Source organism: Ambystoma mexicanum, chromosome 9 (genome assembly GCF_040938575.1).
Source record: "Ambystoma mexicanum isolate Mex_15411 chromosome 9, UKY_AmexF1_1, whole genome shotgun sequence".
NCBI lineage: Eukaryota > Metazoa > Chordata > Amphibia > Caudata > Ambystomatidae > Ambystoma > Ambystoma mexicanum.
The window spans coordinates 561,897,364-561,916,166 of NC_090931.1; the positions used below are offsets into that span (position 1 = coordinate 561,897,364).

At 47.6% G+C, this 18,803-nt stretch overlaps 18 non-coding genes across 18 annotated transcripts; all 18 read left to right on the forward strand.

Moving 5' to 3' along the window:
* Positions 1-309: 309 nt before the first annotated feature.
* LOC138489947 (small nucleolar RNA U3) lies at positions 310-527 on the forward strand. Its single transcript, XR_011275034.1, has one exon. It is a non-coding gene; the product is annotated as a small nucleolar RNA U3 (small nucleolar RNA).
* Positions 528-1,350: 823 nt separating this feature from the next.
* Positions 1,351-1,568, forward strand: LOC138490292 (small nucleolar RNA U3). Its single transcript, XR_011275335.1, has one exon. It is a non-coding gene; the product is annotated as a small nucleolar RNA U3 (small nucleolar RNA).
* Positions 1,569-2,403: 835 nt separating this feature from the next.
* LOC138489948 (small nucleolar RNA U3) lies at positions 2,404-2,621 on the forward strand. Its single transcript, XR_011275035.1, has one exon. It is a non-coding gene; the product is annotated as a small nucleolar RNA U3 (small nucleolar RNA).
* An 823-nt stretch (positions 2,622-3,444) lies between these two features.
* Positions 3,445-3,662, forward strand: LOC138489949 (small nucleolar RNA U3). Its single transcript, XR_011275036.1, has one exon. It is a non-coding gene; the product is annotated as a small nucleolar RNA U3 (small nucleolar RNA).
* Positions 3,663-4,497: 835 nt separating this feature from the next.
* Positions 4,498-4,715, forward strand: LOC138489951 (small nucleolar RNA U3). The gene has a single exon (XR_011275038.1). It is a non-coding gene; the product is annotated as a small nucleolar RNA U3 (small nucleolar RNA).
* An 823-nt stretch (positions 4,716-5,538) lies between these two features.
* LOC138489952 (small nucleolar RNA U3) lies at positions 5,539-5,756 on the forward strand. The gene has a single exon (XR_011275039.1). It is a non-coding gene; the product is annotated as a small nucleolar RNA U3 (small nucleolar RNA).
* An 835-nt stretch (positions 5,757-6,591) lies between these two features.
* LOC138489953 (small nucleolar RNA U3) lies at positions 6,592-6,809 on the forward strand. Its single transcript, XR_011275040.1, has one exon. It is a non-coding gene; the product is annotated as a small nucleolar RNA U3 (small nucleolar RNA).
* Positions 6,810-7,632: 823 nt separating this feature from the next.
* Positions 7,633-7,850, forward strand: LOC138489955 (small nucleolar RNA U3). Its single transcript, XR_011275041.1, has one exon. It is a non-coding gene; the product is annotated as a small nucleolar RNA U3 (small nucleolar RNA).
* An 823-nt stretch (positions 7,851-8,673) lies between these two features.
* LOC138490410 (small nucleolar RNA U3) lies at positions 8,674-8,892 on the forward strand. Its single transcript, XR_011275441.1, has one exon. It is a non-coding gene; the product is annotated as a small nucleolar RNA U3 (small nucleolar RNA).
* Positions 8,893-9,716: 824 nt separating this feature from the next.
* On the forward strand, positions 9,717-9,934 carry LOC138489956 (small nucleolar RNA U3). Its single transcript, XR_011275042.1, has one exon. It is a non-coding gene; the product is annotated as a small nucleolar RNA U3 (small nucleolar RNA).
* An 824-nt stretch (positions 9,935-10,758) lies between these two features.
* Positions 10,759-10,976, forward strand: LOC138489957 (small nucleolar RNA U3). The gene has a single exon (XR_011275043.1). It is a non-coding gene; the product is annotated as a small nucleolar RNA U3 (small nucleolar RNA).
* An 835-nt stretch (positions 10,977-11,811) lies between these two features.
* Positions 11,812-12,029, forward strand: LOC138489958 (small nucleolar RNA U3). Its single transcript, XR_011275044.1, has one exon. It is a non-coding gene; the product is annotated as a small nucleolar RNA U3 (small nucleolar RNA).
* An 823-nt stretch (positions 12,030-12,852) lies between these two features.
* LOC138489959 (small nucleolar RNA U3) lies at positions 12,853-13,070 on the forward strand. Its single transcript, XR_011275045.1, has one exon. It is a non-coding gene; the product is annotated as a small nucleolar RNA U3 (small nucleolar RNA).
* Positions 13,071-13,893: 823 nt separating this feature from the next.
* LOC138489960 (small nucleolar RNA U3) lies at positions 13,894-14,111 on the forward strand. Its single transcript, XR_011275046.1, has one exon. It is a non-coding gene; the product is annotated as a small nucleolar RNA U3 (small nucleolar RNA).
* An 835-nt stretch (positions 14,112-14,946) lies between these two features.
* On the forward strand, positions 14,947-15,164 carry LOC138489961 (small nucleolar RNA U3). Its single transcript, XR_011275047.1, has one exon. It is a non-coding gene; the product is annotated as a small nucleolar RNA U3 (small nucleolar RNA).
* An 821-nt stretch (positions 15,165-15,985) lies between these two features.
* On the forward strand, positions 15,986-16,203 carry LOC138490249 (small nucleolar RNA U3). The gene has a single exon (XR_011275296.1). It is a non-coding gene; the product is annotated as a small nucleolar RNA U3 (small nucleolar RNA).
* An 824-nt stretch (positions 16,204-17,027) lies between these two features.
* LOC138489963 (small nucleolar RNA U3) lies at positions 17,028-17,245 on the forward strand. The gene has a single exon (XR_011275049.1). It is a non-coding gene; the product is annotated as a small nucleolar RNA U3 (small nucleolar RNA).
* An 835-nt stretch (positions 17,246-18,080) lies between these two features.
* LOC138489964 (small nucleolar RNA U3) lies at positions 18,081-18,298 on the forward strand. Its single transcript, XR_011275050.1, has one exon. It is a non-coding gene; the product is annotated as a small nucleolar RNA U3 (small nucleolar RNA).
* The last annotated feature ends 505 nt before the right edge of the window (positions 18,299-18,803 follow it).

Here is an 18,803-nt window from a genome sequence, read left to right on the forward strand (position 1 = left end):
GTAATATGGCCACTCTGTTTACTGAGGCCAGCCTTGGCTGGGCCATGGGAGCCCCTTGTCTCTGTCATCCACACTGACGAATTTTATTGGCTGCTGGTCTTCAATATGTAAATTTACAAAGTACAGGCATTTTTGTCATCTTTTGCCAACGCTATGGATAGGAAATGTTTTCTATGGTGTTGCGGGAAAGGTTTTCCTATGCAGAAATGGAGGGGCTTTTTGTTGCATTTGGGACGATAGACGCTTTCCCACCCTAAGTGAGATGGGTGGCAGCTTCTTCCACCTGCCTGGGCTGCCCTTTGTGCTATTAAGACTATACTTTCAGGGATCATTTCTATAGTTCTTAACTGAGGAAATGTGTTCGAAAGTGTCTGGTCTTCGCTAACCACGAGGAAGAGTTGAAGTGTTCTCTTCTGAGCGTGAAGCAAGTGGACAGTGTTGCATTTATGCAGCTGCTGTCTGCTATTGATGACCGTTCCTCTCTCCCTTTCAGGAGGGTTGGAGGAAGGGAACACAAACTGAGTGGTTAGCTGCTTATTATTCTGGTGAAAAATAGAGACAGCTCCCCTGTTCTTAGGGTTGCTTGGTGTCTGTGCTGTCGATTATGTGGGTTCTGATTTGTTAGCTGTGCAAATCTCCACATGGACCAAACACCTTGCGTCGCCCCGGTAAACACAATTGCCGTGGGCCCTTTTGTGCGCTGCCCTGGGGGACCCAAGCGACAAGTTCCGGCTGTTGCATGCTGGCCTACTTCCATTTCACAAAGGTTAAGCCATTCTGATTTGCCACTGTTTTTCATCTGGCGCAATCCTCGTGCTTCTGTGAAAACAACACTGTACTGCCTTTGAATCTGCCTATTCAGCTGGGTACTTTTCAGGTCCGACTCAAATGCTTGTCTGGCCAATGCGCGCAATACCCTTCCATCACATGCATTACGTTCTCATAAAAGTCACACTGCCATTGTTCACGTTGCCTCCCACTTATGCTTGCTCGAATTCCACTGCAAAGCTTCCCAGATATTGAATAACACTCATTGCCATCGTAATATGGCCACTCTGTTTACTGAGGCCAGCCTTGGCTGGGCCATGGGAGCCCCTTGTCTCTGTCATCCACACTGACGAATTTTATTGGCTGCTGGTCTTCAATATGTAAATTTACAAAGTACAGGCATTTTTGTCATCTTTTGCCAACGCTATGGAAAGGAAAGGTTTTCTATGGGGTTGCGGGAAAGGTTTTCCTATGCAGAAATGGAGGGGCTTTTTGTTGCCTTTGGGACGATAGACGCTTTCCCACCCTAAGTGAGATGGGTGGCAGCTTCTTCCACCTGCCTGGGCTGCCCTTTGTGCTATTAAGACTATACTTTCAGGGATCATTTCTATAGTTCTTAACTGAGGAAATGTGTTCGAAAGTGTCTGGTCTTCGCTAACCACGATGAAGAGTTGAAGTGTTCTCTTCTGAGCGTGAAGCAAGTGGACAGTATTGCATTTATGCAGCTGCTGTCTGCTATTGATGACCGTTCCTCTCTCCCTTTCAGGAGGGTTGGAGGAAGGGAACACAAACTGAGTGGTTAGCTGCTTATTATTCTGGTGAAAAATAGAGACAGCTCCCCTGTTCTTAGGGTTGCTTGGTGTCTGTGCTGTCGATTATGTGGGTTCTGATTTGTTAGCTGTGCAAATCTCCACATGGACCAAACACCTTGCGTCGCCCCGGTAAACACAATTGGCCGTGGGCCCTTTTGTGCGCTGCCCTGGGGGACCCAAGCGACAAGTTCCGGCTGTTGCATGCTGGCCTACTTCCATTTCACAAAGGTTAAGCCATTCTGATTTGCCACTGTTTTCCATCTGGCGCAATCCTCGTGCTTCTGTGAAAACAACACTGTACTGCCCCTTTGGGGGATTTGAATCTGCCTATTCAGCTGGGTACTTTTCAGGTCCGACTCAAATGCTTGTCTGGCCAATGCGCGCAATACCCTTCCATCACATGCATTACGTTCTCATAAAAGTCACACTGCCATTGTTCACGTTGCCTCCCACTTATGCTTGCTCGAATTCCACTGCAAAGCTTCCCAGATATTGAATAACACTCATTGCCATCGTAATATGGCCACTCTGTTTACTGAGGCCAGCCTTGGCTGGGCCATGGGAGCCCCTTGTCTCTGTCATCCACACTGACGAATTTTATTGGCTGCTGGTCTTCAATATGTAAATTTACAAAGTACAGGCATTTTTGTCATCTTTTGCCAACGCTATGGATAGGAAATGTTTTCTATGGTGTTGCGGGAAAGGTTTTCCTATGCAGAAATGGAGGGGCTTTTTGTTGCCTTTGGGACGATAGACGCTTTCCCACCCTAAGTGAGATGGGTGGCAGCTTCTTCCACCTGCCTGGGCTGCCCTTTGTGCTATTAAGACTATACTTTCAGGGATCATTTCTATAGTTCTTAACTGAGGAAATGTGTTCGAAAGTGTCTGGTCTTCGCTAACCACGAGGAAGAGTTGAAGTGTTCTCTTCTGAGCGTGAAGCAAGTGGACAGTGTTGCATTTATGCAGCTGCTGTCTGCTATTGATGACCGTTCCTCTCTCCCTTTCAGGAGGGTTGGAGGAAGGGAACACAAACTGAGTGGTTAGCTGCTTATTATTCTGGTGAAAAATAGAGACAGCTCCCCTGTTCTTAGGGTTGCTTGGTGTCTGTGCTGTCGATTATGTGGGTTCTGATTTGTTAGCTGTGCAAATCTCCACATGGACCAAACACCTTGCGTCGCCCCGGTAAACACAATTGCCGTGGGCCCTTTTGTGCGCTGCCCTGGGGGACCCAAGCGACAAGTTCCGGCTGTTGCATGCTGGCCTACTTCCATTTCACAAAGGTTAAGCCATTCTGATTTGCCACTGTTTTTCATCTGGCGCAATCCTCGTGCTTCTGTGAAAACAACACTGTACTGCCTTTGAATCTGCCTATTCAGCTGGGTACTTTTCAGGTCCGACTCAAATGCTTGTCTGGCCAATGCGCGCAATACCCTTCCATCACATGCATTACGTTCTCATAAAAGTCACACTGCCATTGTTCACGTTGCCTCCCACTTATGCTTGCTCGAATTCCACTGCAAAGCTTCCCAGATATTGAATAACACTCATTGCCATCGTAATATGGCCACTCTGTTTACTGAGGCCAGCCTTGGCTGGGCCATGGGAGCCCCTTGTCTCTGTCATCCACACTGACGAATTTTATTGGCTGCTGGTCTTCAATATGTAAATTTACAAAGTACAGGCATTTTTGTCATCTTTTGCCAACGCTATGGAAAGGAAAGGTTTTCTATGGGGTTGCGGGAAAGGTTTTCCTATGCAGAAATGGAGGGGCTTTTTGTTGCCTTTGGGACGATAGACGCTTTCCCACCCTAAGTGAGATGGGTGGCAGCTTCTTCCACCTGCCTGGGCTGCCCTTTGTGCTATTAAGACTATACTTTCAGGGATCATTTCTATAGTTCTTAACTGAGGAAATGTGTTCGAAAGTGTCTGGTCTTCGCTAACCACGAGGAAGAGTTGAAGTGTTCTCTTCTGAGCGTGAAGCAAGTGGACAGTGTTGCATTTATGCAGCTGCTGTCTGCTATTGATGACCGTTCCTCTCTCCCTTTCAGGAGGGTTGGAGGAAGGGAACACAAACTGAGTGGTTAGCTGCTTATTATTCTGGTGAAAAATAGAGACAGCTCCCCTGTTCTTAGGGTTGCTTGGTGTCTGTGCTGTCGATTATGTGGGTTCTGATTTGTTAGCTGTGCAAATCTCCACATGGACCAAACACCTTGCGTCGCCCCGGTAAACACAATTGGCCGTGGGCCCTTTTGTGCGCTGCCCTGGGGGACCCAAGCGACAAGTTCCGGCTGTTGCATGCTGGCCTACTTCCATTTCACAAAGGTTAAGCCATTCTGATTTGCCACTGTTTTCCATCTGGCGCAATCCTCGTGCTTCTGTGAAAACAACACTGTACTGCCCCTTTGGGGGATTTGAATCTGCCTATTCAGCTGGGTACTTTTCAGGTCCGACTCAAATGCTTGTCTGGCCAATGCGCGCAATACCCTTCCATCACATGCATTACGTTCTCATAAAAGTCACACCGCCATTGTTCACGTTGCCTCCCACTTATGCTTGCTCGAATTCCACTGCAAAGCTTCCCAGATATTGAATAACACTCATTGCCATCGTAATATGGCCACTCTGTTTACTGAGGCCAGCCTTGGCTGGGCCATGGGAGCCCCTTGTCTCTGTCATCCACACTGACGAATTTTATTGGCTGCTGGTCTTCAATATGTAAATTTACAAAGTACAGGCATTTTTGTCATCTTTTGCCAACGCTATGGATAGGAAATGTTTTCTATGGTGTTGCGGGAAAGGTTTTCCTATGCAGAAATGGAGGGGCTTTTTGTTGCCTTTGGGACGATAGACGCTTTCCCACCCTAAGTGAGATGGGTGGCAGCTTCTTCCACCTGCCTGGGCTGCCCTTTGTGCTATTAAGACTATACTTTCAGGGATCATTTCTATAGTTCTTAACTGAGGAAATGTGTTCGAAAGTGTCTGGTCTTCGCTAACCACGAGGAAGAGTTGAAGTGTTCTCTTCTGAGCGTGAAGCAAGTGGACAGTGTTGCATTTATGCAGCTGCTGTCTGCTATTGATGACCGTTCCTCTCTCCCTTTCAGGAGGGTTGGAGGAAGGGAACACAAACTGAGTGGTTAGCTGCTTATTATTCTGGTGAAAAATAGAGACAGCTCCCCTGTTCTTAGGGTTGCTTGGTGTCTGTGCTGTCGATTATGTGGGTTCTGATTTGTTAGCTGTGCAAATCTCCACATGGACCAAACACCTTGCGTCGCCCCGGTAAACACAATTGCCGTGGGCCCTTTTGTGCGCTGCCCTGGGGGACCCAAGCGACAAGTTCCGGCTGTTGCATGCTGGCCTACTTCCATTTCACAAAGGTTAAGCCATTCTGATTTGCCACTGTTTTTCATCTGGCGCAATCCTCGTGCTTCTGTGAAAACAACACTGTACTGCCTTTGAATCTGCCTATTCAGCTGGGTACTTTTCAGGTCCGACTCAAATGCTTGTCTGGCCAATGCGCGCAATACCCTTCCATCACATGCATTACGTTCTCATAAAAGTCACACTGCCATTGTTCACGTTGCCTCCCACTTATGCTTGCTCGAATTCCACTGCAAAGCTTCCCAGATATTGAATAACACTCATTGCCATCGTAATATGGCCACTCTGTTTACTGAGGCCAGCCTTGGCTGGGCCATGGGAGCCCCTTGTCTCTGTCATCCACACTGACGAATTTTATTGGCTGCTGGTCTTCAATATGTAAATTTACAAAGTACAGGCATTTTTGTCATCTTTTGCCAACGCTATGGAAAGGAAAGGTTTTCTATGGGGTTGCGGGAAAGGTTTTCCTATGCAGAAATGGAGGGGCTTTTTGTTGCCTTTGGGACGATAGACGCTTTCCCACCCTAAGTGAGATGGGTGGCAGCTTCTTCCACCTGCCTGGGCTGCCCTTTGTGCTATTAAGACTATACTTTCAGGGATCATTTCTATAGTTCTTAACTGAGGAAATGTGTTCGAAAGTGTCTGGTCTTCGCTAACCACGAGGAAGAGTTGAAGTGTTCTCTTCTGAGCGTGAAGCAAGTGGACAGTGTTGCATTTATGCAGCTGCTGTCTGCTATTGATGACCGTTCCTCTCTCCCTTTCAGGAGGGTTGGAGGAAGGGAACACAAACTGAGTGGTTAGCTGCTTATTATTCTGGTGAAAAATAGAGACAGCTCCCCTGTTCTTAGGGTTGCTTGGTGTCTGTGCTGTCGATTATGTGGGTTCTGATTTGTTAGCTGTGCAAATCTCCACATGGACCAAACACCTTGCGTCGCCCCGGTAAACACAATTGGCCGTGGGCCCTTTTGTGCGCTGCCCTGGGGGACCCAAGCGACAAGTTCCGGCTGTTGCATGCTGGCCTACTTCCATTTCACAAAGGTTAAGCCATTCTGATTTGCCACTGTTTTCCATCTGGCGCAATCCTCGTGCTTCTGTGAAAACAACACTGTACTGCCCCTTTGGGGGATTTGAATCTGCCTATTCAGCTGGGTACTTTTCAGGTCCGACTCAAATGCTTGTCTGGCCAATGCGCGCAATACCCTTCCATCACATGCATTACGTTCTCATAAAAGTCACACCGCCATTGTTCACGTTGCCTCCCACTTATGCTTGCTCGAATTCCACTGCAAAGCTTCCCAGATATTGAATAACACTCATTGCCATCGTAATATGGCCACTCTGTTTACTGAGGCCAGCCTTGGCTGGGCCATGGGAGCCCCTTGTCTCTGTCATCCACACTGACGAATTTTATTGGCTGCTGGTCTTCAATATGTAAATTTACAAAGTACAGGCATTTTTGTCATCTTTTGCCAACGCTATGGATAGGAAATGTTTTCTATGGTGTTGCGGGAAAGGTTTTCCTATGCAGAAATGGAGGGGCTTTTTGTTGCCTTTGGGACGATAGACGCTTTCCCACCCTAAGTGAGATGGGTGGCAGCTTCTTCCACCTGCCTGGGCTGCCCTTTGTGCTATTAAGACTATACTTTCAGGGATCATTTCTATAGTTCTTAACTGAGGAAATGTGTTCGAAAGTGTCTGGTCTTCGCTAACCACGAGGAAGAGTTGAAGTGTTCTCTTCTGAGCGTGAAGCAAGTGGACAGTGTTGCATTTATGCAGCTGCTGTCTGCTATTGATGACCGTTCCTCTCTCCCTTTCAGGAGGGTTGGAGGAAGGGAACACAAACTGAGTGGTTAGCTGCTTATTATTCTGGTGAAAAATAGAGACAGCTCCCCTGTTCTTAGGGTTGCTTGGTGTCTGTGCTGTCGATTATGTGGGTTCTGATTTGTTAGCTGTGCAAATCTCCACATGGACCAAACACCTTGCGTCGCCCCGGTAAACACAATTGCCGTGGGCCCTTTTGTGCGCTGCCCTGGGGGACCCAAGCGACAAGTTCCGGCTGTTGCATGCTGGCCTACTTCCATTTCACAAAGGTTAAGCCATTCTGATTTGCCACTGTTTTTCATCTGGCGCAATCCTCGTGCTTCTGTGAAAACAACACTGTACTGCCTTTGAATCTGCCTATTCAGCTGGGTACTTTTCAGGTCCGACTCAAATGCTTGTCTGGCCAATGCGCGCAATACCCTTCCATCACATGCATTACGTTCTCATAAAAGTCACACCGCCATTGTTCACGTTGCCTCCCACTTATGCTTGCTCGAATTCCACTGCAAAGCTTCCCAGATATTGAATAACACTCATTGCCATCGTAATATGGCCACTCTGTTTACTGAGGCCAGCCTTGGCTGGGCCATGGGAGCCCCTTGTCTCTGTCATCCACACTGACGAATTTTATTGGCTGCTGGTCTTCAATATGTAAATTTACAAAGTACAGGCATTTTTGTCATCTTTTGCCAACGCTATGGATAGGAAATGTTTTCTATGGTGTTGCGGGAAAGGTTTTCCTATGCAGAAATGGAGGGGCTTTTTGTTGCCTTTGGGACGATAGACGCTTTCCCACCCTAAGTGAGATGGGTGGCAGCTTCTTCCACCTGCCTGGGCTGCCCTTTGTGCTATTAAGACTATACTTTCAGGGATCATTTCTATAGTTCTTAACTGAGGAAATGTGTTCGAAAGTGTCTGGTCTTCGCTAACCACGAGGAAGAGTTGAAGTGTTCTCTTCTGAGCGTGAAGCAAGTGGACAGTGTTGCATTTATGCAGCTGCTGTCTGCTATTGATGACCGTTCCTCTCTCCCTTTCAGGAGGGTTGGAGGAAGGGAACACAAACTGAGTGGTTAGCTGCTTATTATTCTGGTGAAAAATAGAGACAGCTCCCCTGTTCTTAGGGTTGCTTGGTGTCTGTGCTGTCGATTATGTGGGTTCTGATTTGTTAGCTGTGCAAATCTCCACATGGACCAAACACCTTGCGTCGCCCCGGTAAACACAATTGCCGTGGGCCCTTTTGTGCGCTGCCCTGGGGGACCCAAGCGACAAGTTCCGGCTGTTGCATGCTGGCCTACTTCCATTTCACAAAGGTTAAGCCATTCTGATTTGCCACTGTTTTTCATCTGGCGCAATCCTCGTGCTTCTGTGAAAACAACACTGTACTGCCTTTGAATCTGCCTATTCAGCTGGGTACTTTTCAGGTCCGACTCAAATGCTTGTCTGGCCAATGCGCGCAATACCCTTCCATCACATGCATTACGTTCTCATAAAAGTCACACCGCCATTGTTCACGTTGCCTCCCACTTATGCTTGCTCGAATTCCACTGCAAAGCTTCCCAGATATTGAATAACACTCATTGCCATCGTAATATGGCCACTCTGTTTACTGAGGCCAGCCTTGGCTGGGCCATGGGAGCCCCTTGTCTCTGTCATCCACACTGACGAATTTTATTGGCTGCTGGTCTTCAATATGTAAATTTACAAAGTACAGGCATTTTTGTCATCTTTTGCCAACGCTATGGATAGGAAATGTTTTCTATGGTGTTGCGGGAAAGGTTTTCCTATGCAGAAATGGAGGGGCTTTTTGTTGCCTTTGGGACGATAGACGCTTTCCCACCCTAAGTGAGATGGGTGGCAGCTTCTTCCACCTGCCTGGGCTGCCCTTTGTGCTATTAAGACTATACTTTCAGGGATCATTTCTATAGTTCTTAACTGAGGAAATGTGTTCGAAAGTGTCTGGTCTTCGCTAACCACGAGGAAGAGTTGAAGTGTTCTCTTCTGAGCGTGAAGCAAGTGGACAGTGTTGCATTTATGCAGCTGCTGTCTGCTATTGATGACCGTTCCTCTCTCCCTTTCAGGAGGGTTGGAGGAAGGGGAACACAAACTGAGTGGTTAGCTGCTTATTATTCTGGTGAAAAATAGAGACAGCTCCCCTGTTCTTAGGGTTGCTTGGTGTCTGTGCTGTCGATTATGTGGGTTCTGATTTGTTAGCTGTGCAAATCTCCACATGGACCAAACACCTTGCGTCGCCCCGGTAAACACAATTGGCCGTGGGCCCTTTTGTGCGCTGCCCTGGGGGACCCAAGCGACAAGTTCCGGCTGTTGCATGCTGGCCTACTTCCATTTCACAAAGGTTAAGCCATTCTGATTTGCCACTGTTTTTCATCTGGCGCAATCCTCGTGCTTCTGTGAAAACAACACTGTACTGCCTTTGAATCTGCCTATTCAGCTGGGTACTTTTCAGGTCCGACTCAAATGCTTGTCTGGCCAATGCGCGCAATACCCTTCCATCACATGCATTACGTTCTCATAAAAGTCACACCGCCATTGTTCACGTTGCCTCCCACTTATGCTTGCTCGAATTCCACTGCAAAGCTTCCCAGATATTGAATAACACTCATTGCCATCGTAATATGGCCACTCTGTTTACTGAGGCCAGCCTTGGCTGGGCCATGGGAGCCCCTTGTCTCTGTCATCCACACTGACGAATTTTATTGGCTGCTGGTCTTCAATATGTAAATTTACAAAGTACAGGCATTTTTGTCATCTTTTGCCAACGCTATGGATAGGAAATGTTTTCTATGGTGTTGCGGGAAAGGTTTTCCTATGCAGAAATGGAGGGGCTTTTTGTTGCCTTTGGGACGATAGACGCTTTCCCACCCTAAGTGAGATGGGTGGCAGCTTCTTCCACCTGCCTGGGCTGCCCTTTGTGCTATTAAGACTATACTTTCAGGGATCATTTCTATAGTTCTTAACTGAGGAAATGTGTTCGAAAGTGTCTGGTCTTCGCTAACCACGAGGAAGAGTTGAAGTGTTCTCTTCTGAGCGTGAAGCAAGTGGACAGTGTTGCATTTATGCAGCTGCTGTCTGCTATTGATGACCGTTCCTCTCTCCCTTTCAGGAGGGTTGGAGGAAGGGAACACAAACTGAGTGGTTAGCTGCTTATTATTCTGGTGAAAAATAGAGACAGCTCCCCTGTTCTTAGGGTTGCTTGGTGTCTGTGCTGTCGATTATGTGGGTTCTGATTTGTTAGCTGTGCAAATCTCCACATGGACCAAACACCTTGCGTCGCCCCGGTAAACACAATTGGCCGTGGGCCCTTTTGTGCGCTGCCCTGGGGGACCCAAGCGACAAGTTCCGGCTGTTGCATGCTGGCCTACTTCCATTTCACAAAGGTTAAGCCATTCTGATTTGCCACAGTTTTTCATCTGGCGCAATCCTCGTGCTTCTGTGAAAACAACACTGTACTGCCTTTGAATCTGCCTATTCAGCTGGGTACTTTTCAGGTCCGACTCAAATGCTTGTCTGGCCAATGCGCGCAATACCCTTCCATCACATGCATTACGTTCTCATAAAAGTCACACCGCCATTGTTCACGTTGCCTCCCACTTATGCTTGCTCGAATTCCACTGCAAAGCTTCCCAGATATTGAATAACACTCATTGCCATCGTAATATGGCCACTCTGTTTACTGAGGCCAGCCTTGGCTGGGCCATGGGAGCCCCTTGTCTCTGTCATCCACACTGACGAATTTTATTGGCTGCTGGTCTTCAATATGTAAATTTACAAAGTACAGGCATTTTTGTCATCTTTTGCCAACGCTATGGAAAGGAAAGGTTTTCTATGGGGTTGCGGGAAAGGTTTTCCTATGCAGAAATGGAGGGGCTTTTTGTTGCCTTTGGGACGATAGACGCTTTCCCACCCTAAGTGAGATGGGTGGCAGCTTCTTCCACCTGCCTGGGCTGCCCTTTGTGCTATTAAGACTATACTTTCAGGGATCATTTCTATAGTTCTTAACTGAGGAAATGTGTTCGAAAGTGTCTGGTCTTCGCTAACCACGAGGAAGAGTTGAAGTGTTCTCTTCTGAGCGTGAAGCAAGTGGACAGTGTTGCATTTATGCAGCTGCTGTCTGCTATTGATGACCGTTCCTCTCTCCCTTTCAGGAGGGTTGGAGGAAGGGAACACAAACTGAGTGGTTAGCTGCTTATTATTCTGGTGAAAAATAGAGACAGCTCCCCTGTTCTTAGGGTTGCTTGGTGTCTGTGCTGTCGATTATGTGGGTTCTGATTTGTTAGCTGTGCAAATCTCCACATGGACCAAACACCTTGCGTCGCCCCGGTAAACACAATTGGCCGTGGGCCCTTTTGTGCGCTGCCCTGGGGGACCCAAGCGACAAGTTCCGGCTGTTGCATGCTGGCCTACTTCCATTTCACAAAGGTTAAGCCATTCTGATTTGCCACTGTTTTCCATCTGGCGCAATCCTCGTGCTTCTGTGAAAACAACACTGTACTGCCCCTTTGGGGGATTTGAATCTGCCTATTCAGCTGGGTACTTTTCAGGTCCGACTCAAATGCTTGTCTGGCCAATGCGCGCAATACCCTTCCATCACATGCATTACGTTCTCATAAAAGTCACACCGCCATTGTTCACGTTGCCTCCCACTTATGCTTGCTCGAATTCCACTGCAAAGCTTCCCAGATATTGAATAACACTCATTGCCATCGTAATATGGCCACTCTGTTTACTGAGGCCAGCCTTGGCTGGGCCATGGGAGCCCCTTGTCTCTGTCATCCACACTGACGAATTTTATTGGCTGCTGGTCTTCAATATGTAAATTTACAAAGTACAGGCATTTTTGTCATCTTTTGCCAACGCTATGGATAGGAAATGTTTTCTATGGTGTTGCGGGAAAGGTTTTCCTATGCAGAAATGGAGGGGCTTTTTGTTGCCTTTGGGACGATAGACGCTTTCCCACCCTAAGTGAGATGGGTGGCAGCTTCTTCCACCTGCCTGGGCTGCCCTTTGTGCTATTAAGACTATACTTTCAGGGATCATTTCTATAGTTCTTAACTGAGGAAATGTGTTCGAAAGTGTCTGGTCTTCGCTAACCACGAGGAAGAGTTGAAGTGTTCTCTTCTGAGCGTGAAGCAAGTGGACAGTGTTGCATTTATGCAGCTGCTGTCTGCTATTGATGACCGTTCCTCTCTCCCTTTCAGGAGGGTTGGAGGAAGGGAACACAAACTGAGTGGTTAGCTGCTTATTATTCTGGTGAAAAATAGAGACAGCTCCCCTGTTCTTAGGGTTGCTTGGTGTCTGTGCTGTCGATTATGTGGGTTCTGATTTGTTAGCTGTGCAAATCTCCACATGGACCAAACACCTTGCGTCGCCCCGGTAAACACAATTGCCGTGGGCCCTTTTGTGCGCTGCCCTGGGGGACCCAAGCGACAAGTTCCGGCTGTTGCATGCTGGCCTACTTCCATTTCACAAAGGTTAAGCCATTCTGATTTGCCACTGTTTTTCATCTGGCGCAATCCTCGTGCTTCTGTGAAAACAACACTGTACTGCCTTTGAATCTGCCTATTCAGCTGGGTACTTTTCAGGTCCGACTCAAATGCTTGTCTGGCCAATGCGCGCAATACCCTTCCATCACATGCATTACGTTCTCATAAAAGTCACACCGCCATTGTTCACGTTGCCTCCCACTTATGCTTGCTCGAATTCCACTGCAAAGCTTCCCAGATATTGAATAACACTCATTGCCATCGTAATATGGCCACTCTGTTTACTGAGGCCAGCCTTGGCTGGGCCATGGGAGCCCCTTGTCTCTGTCATCCACACTGACGAATTTTATTGGCTGCTGGTCTTCAATATGTAAATTTACAAAGTACAGGCATTTTTGTCATCTTTTGCCAACGCTATGGATAGGAAATGTTTTCTATGGTGTTGCGGGAAAGGTTTTCCTATGCAGAAATGGAGGGGCTTTTTGTTGCATTTGGGACGATAGACGCTTTCCCACCCTAAGTGAGATGGGTGGCAGCTTCTTCCACCTGCCTGGGCTGCCCTTTGTGCTATTAAGACTATACTTTCAGGGATCATTTCTATAGTTCTTAACTGAGGAAATGTGTTCGAAAGTGTCTGGTCTTCGCTAACCACGAGGAAGAGTTGAAGTGTTCTCTTCTGAGCGTGAAGCAAGTGGACAGTGTTGCATTTATGCAGCTGCTGTCTGCTATTGATGACCGTTCCTCTCTCCCTTTCAGGAGGGTTGGAGGAAGGGAACACAAACTGAGTGGTTAGCTGCTTATTATTCTGGTGAAAAATAGAGACAGCTCCCCTGTTCTTAGGGTTGCTTGGTGTCTGTGCTGTCGATTATGTGGGTTCTGATTTGTTAGCTGTGCAAATCTCCACATGGACCAAACACCTTGCGTCGCCCCGGTAAACACAATTGCCGTGGGCCCTTTTGTGCGCTGCCCTGGGGGACCCAAGCGACAAGTTCCGGCTGTTGCATGCTGGCCTACTTCCATTTCACAAAGGTTAAGCCATTCTGATTTGCCACTGTTTTTCATCTGGCGCAATCCTCGTGCTTCTGTGAAAACAACACTGTACTGCCTTTGAATCTGCCTATTCAGCTGGGTACTTTTCAGGTCCGACTCAAATGCTTGTCTGGCCAATGCGCGCAATACCCTTCCATCACATGCATTACGTTCTCATAAAAGTCACACCGCCATTGTTCACGTTGCCTCCCACTTATGCTTGCTCGAATTCCACTGCAAAGCTTCCCAGATATTGAATAACACTCATTGCCATCGTAATATGGCCACTCTGTTTACTGAGGCCAGCCTTGGCTGGGCCATGGGAGCCCCTTGTCTCTGTCATCCACACTGACGAATTTTATTGGCTGCTGGTCTTCAATATGTAAATTTACAAAGTACAGGCATTTTTGTCATCTTTTGCCAACGCTATGGATAGGAAATGTTTTCTATGGTGTTGCGGGAAAGGTTTTCCTATGCAGAAATGGAGGGGCTTTTTGTTGCCTTTGGGACGATAGACGCTTTCCCACCCTAAGTGAGATGGGTGGCAGCTTCTTCCACCTGCCTGGGCTGCCCTTTGTGCTATTAAGACTATACTTTCAGGGATCATTTCTATAGTTCTTAACTGAGGAAATGTGTTCGAAAGTGTCTGGTCTTCGCTAACCACGAGGAAGAGTTGAAGTGTTCTCTTCTGAGCGTGAAGCAAGTGGACAGTGTTGCATTTATGCAGCTGCTGTCTGCTATTGATGACCGTTCCTCTCTCCCTTTCAGGAGGGTTGGAGGAAGGGAACACAAACTGAGTGGTTAGCTGCTTATTATTCTGGTGAAAAATAGAGACAGCTCCCCTGTTCTTAGGGTTGCTTGGTGTCTGTGCTGTCGATTATGTGGGTTCTGATTTGTTAGCTGTGCAAATCTCCACATGGACCAAACACCTTGTGTCGCCCCGGTAAACACAATTGGCCGTGGGCCCTTTTGTGCGCTGCCCTGGGGGACCCAAGCGACAAGTTCCGGCTGTTGCATGCTGGCCTACTTCCATTTCACAAAGGTTAAGCCATTCTGATTTGCCACTGTTTTCCATCTGGCGCAATCCTCGTGCTTCTGTGAAAACAACACTGTACTGCCCCTTTGGGGGATTTGAATCTGCCTATTCAGCTGGGTACTTTTCAGGTCCGACTCAAATGCTTGTCTGGCCAATGCGCGCAATACCCTTCCATCACATGCATTACGTTCTCATAAAAGTCACACCGCCATTGTTAACGTTGCCTCCCACTTATGCTTGCTCGAATTCCACTGCAAAGCTTCCCAGATATTGAATAACACTCATTGCCATCGTAATATGGCCACTCTGTTTACTGAGGCCAGCCTTGGCTGGGCCATGGGAGCCCCTTGTCTCTGTCATCCACACTGACGAATTTTATTGGCTGCTGGTCTTCAATATGTAAATTTACAAAGTACAGGCATTTTTGTCATCTTTTGCCAACGCTATGGAAAGGAAAGGTTTTCTATGGGGTTGCGGGAAAGGTTTTCCTATGCAGAAATGGAGGGGCTTTTTGTTGCCTTTGGGACGATAGACGCTTTCCCACCCTAAGTGAGATGGGTGGCAGCTTCTTCCACCTGCCTGGGCTGCCCTTTGTGCTATTAAGACTATACTTTCAGGGATCATTTCTATAGTTCTTAACTGAGGAAATGTGTTCGAAAGTGTCTGGTCTTCGCTAACCACGAGGAAGAGTTGAAGTGTTCTCTTCTGAGCGTGAAGCAAGTGGACAGTGTTGCATTTATGCAGCTGCTGTCTGCTATTGATGACCGTTCCTCTCTCCCTTTCAGGAGGGTTGGAGGAAGGGAACACAAACTGAGTGGTTAGCTGCTTATTATTCTGGTGAAAAATAGAGACAGCTCCCCTGTTCTTAGGGTTGCTTGGTGTCTGTGCTGTCGATTATGTGGGTTCTGATTTGTTAGCTGTGCAAATCTCCACATGGACCAAACACCTTGCGTCGCCCCGGTAAACACAATTGCCGTGGGCCCTTTTGTGCGCTGCCCTGGGGGACCCAAGCGACAAGTTCCGGCTGTTGCATGCTGGCCTACTTCCATTTCACAAAGGTTAAGCCATTCTGATTTGCCACTGTTTCATCTGGCGCAATCCTCGTGCTTCTGTGAAAACAACACTGTACTGCCTTTGAATCTGCCTATTCAGCTGGGTACTTTTCAGGTCCGACTCAAATGCTTGTCTGGCCAATGCGCGCAATACCCTTCCATCACATGCATTACGTTCTCATAAAAGTCACACCGCCATTGTTCACGTTGCCTCCCACTTATGCTTGCTCGAATTCCACTGCAAAGCTTCCCAGATATTGAATAACACTCATTGCCATCGTAATATGGCCACTCTGTTTACTGAGGCCAGCCTTGGCTGGGCCATGGGAGCCCCTTGTCTCTGTCATCCACACTGACGAATTTTATTGGCTGCTGGTCTTCAATATGTAAATTTACAAAGTACAGGCATTTTTGTCATCTTTTGCCAACGCTATGGAAAGGAAAGGTTTTCTATGGGGTTGCGGGAAAGGTTTTCCTATGCAGAAATGGGGGGGCTTTTTGTTGCCTTTGGGACGATAGACGCTTTCCCACCCTAAGTGAGATGGGTGGCAGCTTCTTCCACCTGCCTGGGCTGCCCTTTGTGCTATTAAGACTATACTTTCAGGGGTCATTTCTATAGTTCTTAACTGAGGAAATGTGTTCGAAAGTGTCTGGTCTTGGCTAACCACGAGGAAGAGTTGAAGTGTTCTCTTCTGAGCGTGAAGCAAGTGGACAGTGTTGCATTTATGCAGCTGCTGTCTGCTATTGATGACCGTTCCTCTCTCCCTTTCAGGAGGGTTGGAGGAAGGGAACACAAACTGAGTGGTTAGCTGCTTATTATTCTGGTGAAAAATAGAGACAGCTCCCCTGTTCTTAGGGTTGCTTGGTGTCTGTGCTGTCGATTATGTGGGTTCTGATTTGTTAGCTGTGCAAATCTCCACATGGACCAAACACCTTGCGTCGCCCCGGTAAACACAATTGGCCGTGGGCCCTTTTGTGCGCTGCCCTGGGGGACCCAAGCGACAAGTTCCGGCTGTTGCATGCTGGCCTACTTCCATTTCACAAAGGTTAAGCCATTCTGATTTGCCACTGTTTTTCATCTGGCGCAATCCTCGTGCTTCTGTGAAAACAACACTGTACTGCCTTTGAAACTGCCTATTCAGCTGGGTACTTTTCAGGTCCGACTCAAATGCTTGTCTGGCCAATGCGCGCAATACCCTTCCATCACATGCATTACGTTCTCATAAAAGTCACACCGCCATTGTTCACGTTGCCTCCCACTTATGCTTGCTCGAATTCCACTGCAAAGCTTCCCAGATATTGAATAACACTCATTGCCATCGTAATATGGCCACTCTGTTTACTGAGGCCAGCCTTGGCTGGGCCATGGGAGCCCCTTGTCTCTGTCATCCACACTGACGAATTTTATTGGCTGCTGGTCTTCAATATGTAAATTTACAAAGTACAGGCATTTTTGTCATCTTTTGCCAACGCTATGGAAAGGAAAGGTTTTCTATGGGGTTGCGGGAAAGGTTTTCCTATGCAGAAATGGAGGGGCTTTTTGTTGCCTTTGGGACGATAGACGCTTTCCCACCCTAAGTGAGATGGGTGGCAGCTTCTTCCACCTGCCTGGGCTGCCCTTTGTGCTATTAAGACTATACTTTCAGGGATCATTTCTATAGTTCTTAACTGAGGAAATGTGTTCGAAAGTGTCTGGTCTTCGCTAACCACGAGGAAGAGTTGAAGTGTTCTCTTCTGAGCGTGAAGCAAGTGGACAGTGTTGCATTTATGCAGCTGCTGTCTGCTATTGATGACCGTTCCTCTCTCCCTTTCAGGAGGGTTGGAGGAAGGGAACACAAACTGAGTGGTTAGCTGCTTATTATTCTGGTGAAAAATAGAGACAGCTCCCCTGTTCTTAGGGTTGCTTGGTGTCTGTGCTGTCGATTATGTGGGTTCTGATTTGTTAGCTGTGCAAATCTCCACATGGACCAAACACCTTGCGTCGCCCCGGTAAACACAATTGGCCGTGGGCCCTTTTGTGCGCTGCCCTGGGGGACCCAAGCGACAAGTTCCGGCTGTTGCATGCTGGCCTACTTCCATTTCACAAAGGTTAAGCCATTCTGATTTGCCACTGTTTTCCATCTGGCGCAATCCTCGTGCTTCTGTGAAAACAACACTGTACTGCCCCTTTGGGGGATTTGAATCTGCCTATTCAGCTGGGTACTTTTCAGGTCCGACTCAAATGCTTGTCTGGCCAATGCGCGCAATACCCTTCCATCACATGCATTACGTTCTCATAAAAGTCACACCGCCATTGTTCACGTTGCCTCCCACTTATGCTTGCTCGAATTCCACTGCAAAGCTTCCCAGATATTGAATAACACTCATTGCCATCGTAATATGGCCACTCTGTTTACTGAGGCCAGCCTTGGCTGGGCCATGGGAGCCCCTTGTCTCTGTCATCCACACTGACGAATTTTATTGGCTGCTGGTCTTCAATATGTAAATTTACAAAGTACAGGCATTTTTGTCATCTTTTGCCAACGCTATGGATAGGAAATGTTTTCTATGGTGTTGCGGGAAAGGTTTTCCTATGCAGAAATGGAGGGGCTTTTTGTTGCCTTTGGGACGATAGACGCTTTCCCACCCTAAGTGAGATGGGTGGCAGCTTCTTCCACCTGCCTGGGCTGCCCTTTGTGCTATTAAGACTATACTTTCAGGGATCATTTCTATAGTTCTTAACTGAGGAAATGTGTTCGAAAGTGTCTGGTCTTCGCTAACCACGAGGAAGAGTTGAAGTGTTCTCTTCTGAGCGTGAAGCAAGTGGACAGTGTTGCATTTATGCAGCTGCTGTCTGCTATTGATGACCGTTCCTCTCTCCCTTTCAGGAGGGTTGGAGGAAGGGAACACAAACTGAGTGGTTAGCTGCTTATTATTCTGGTGAAAAATAGAGACAGCTCCCCTGTTCTTAGGGTTGCTTGGTGTCTGTGCTGTCGATTATGTGGGTTCTGATTTGTTAGCTGTGCAAATCTCCACATGGACCAAACACCTTGCGTCGCCCCGGTAAACACAATTGCCGTGGGCCCTTTTGTGCGCTGCCCTGGGGGACCCAAGCGACAAGTTCCGGCTGTTGCATGCTGGCCTACTTCCATTTCACAAAGGTTAAGCCATTCTGATTTGCCACTGTTTTTCATCTGGCGCAATCCTCGTGCTTCTGTGAAAACAACACTGTACTGCCTTTGAATCTGCCTATTCAGCTGGGTACTTTTCAGGTCCGACTCAAATGCTTGTCTGGCCAATGCGCGCAATACCCTTCCATCACATGCATTACGTTCTCATAAAAGTCACACCGCCATTGTTCACGTTGCCTCCCACTTATGCTTGCTCGAATTCCACTGCAAAGCTTCCCAGATATTGAATAACACTC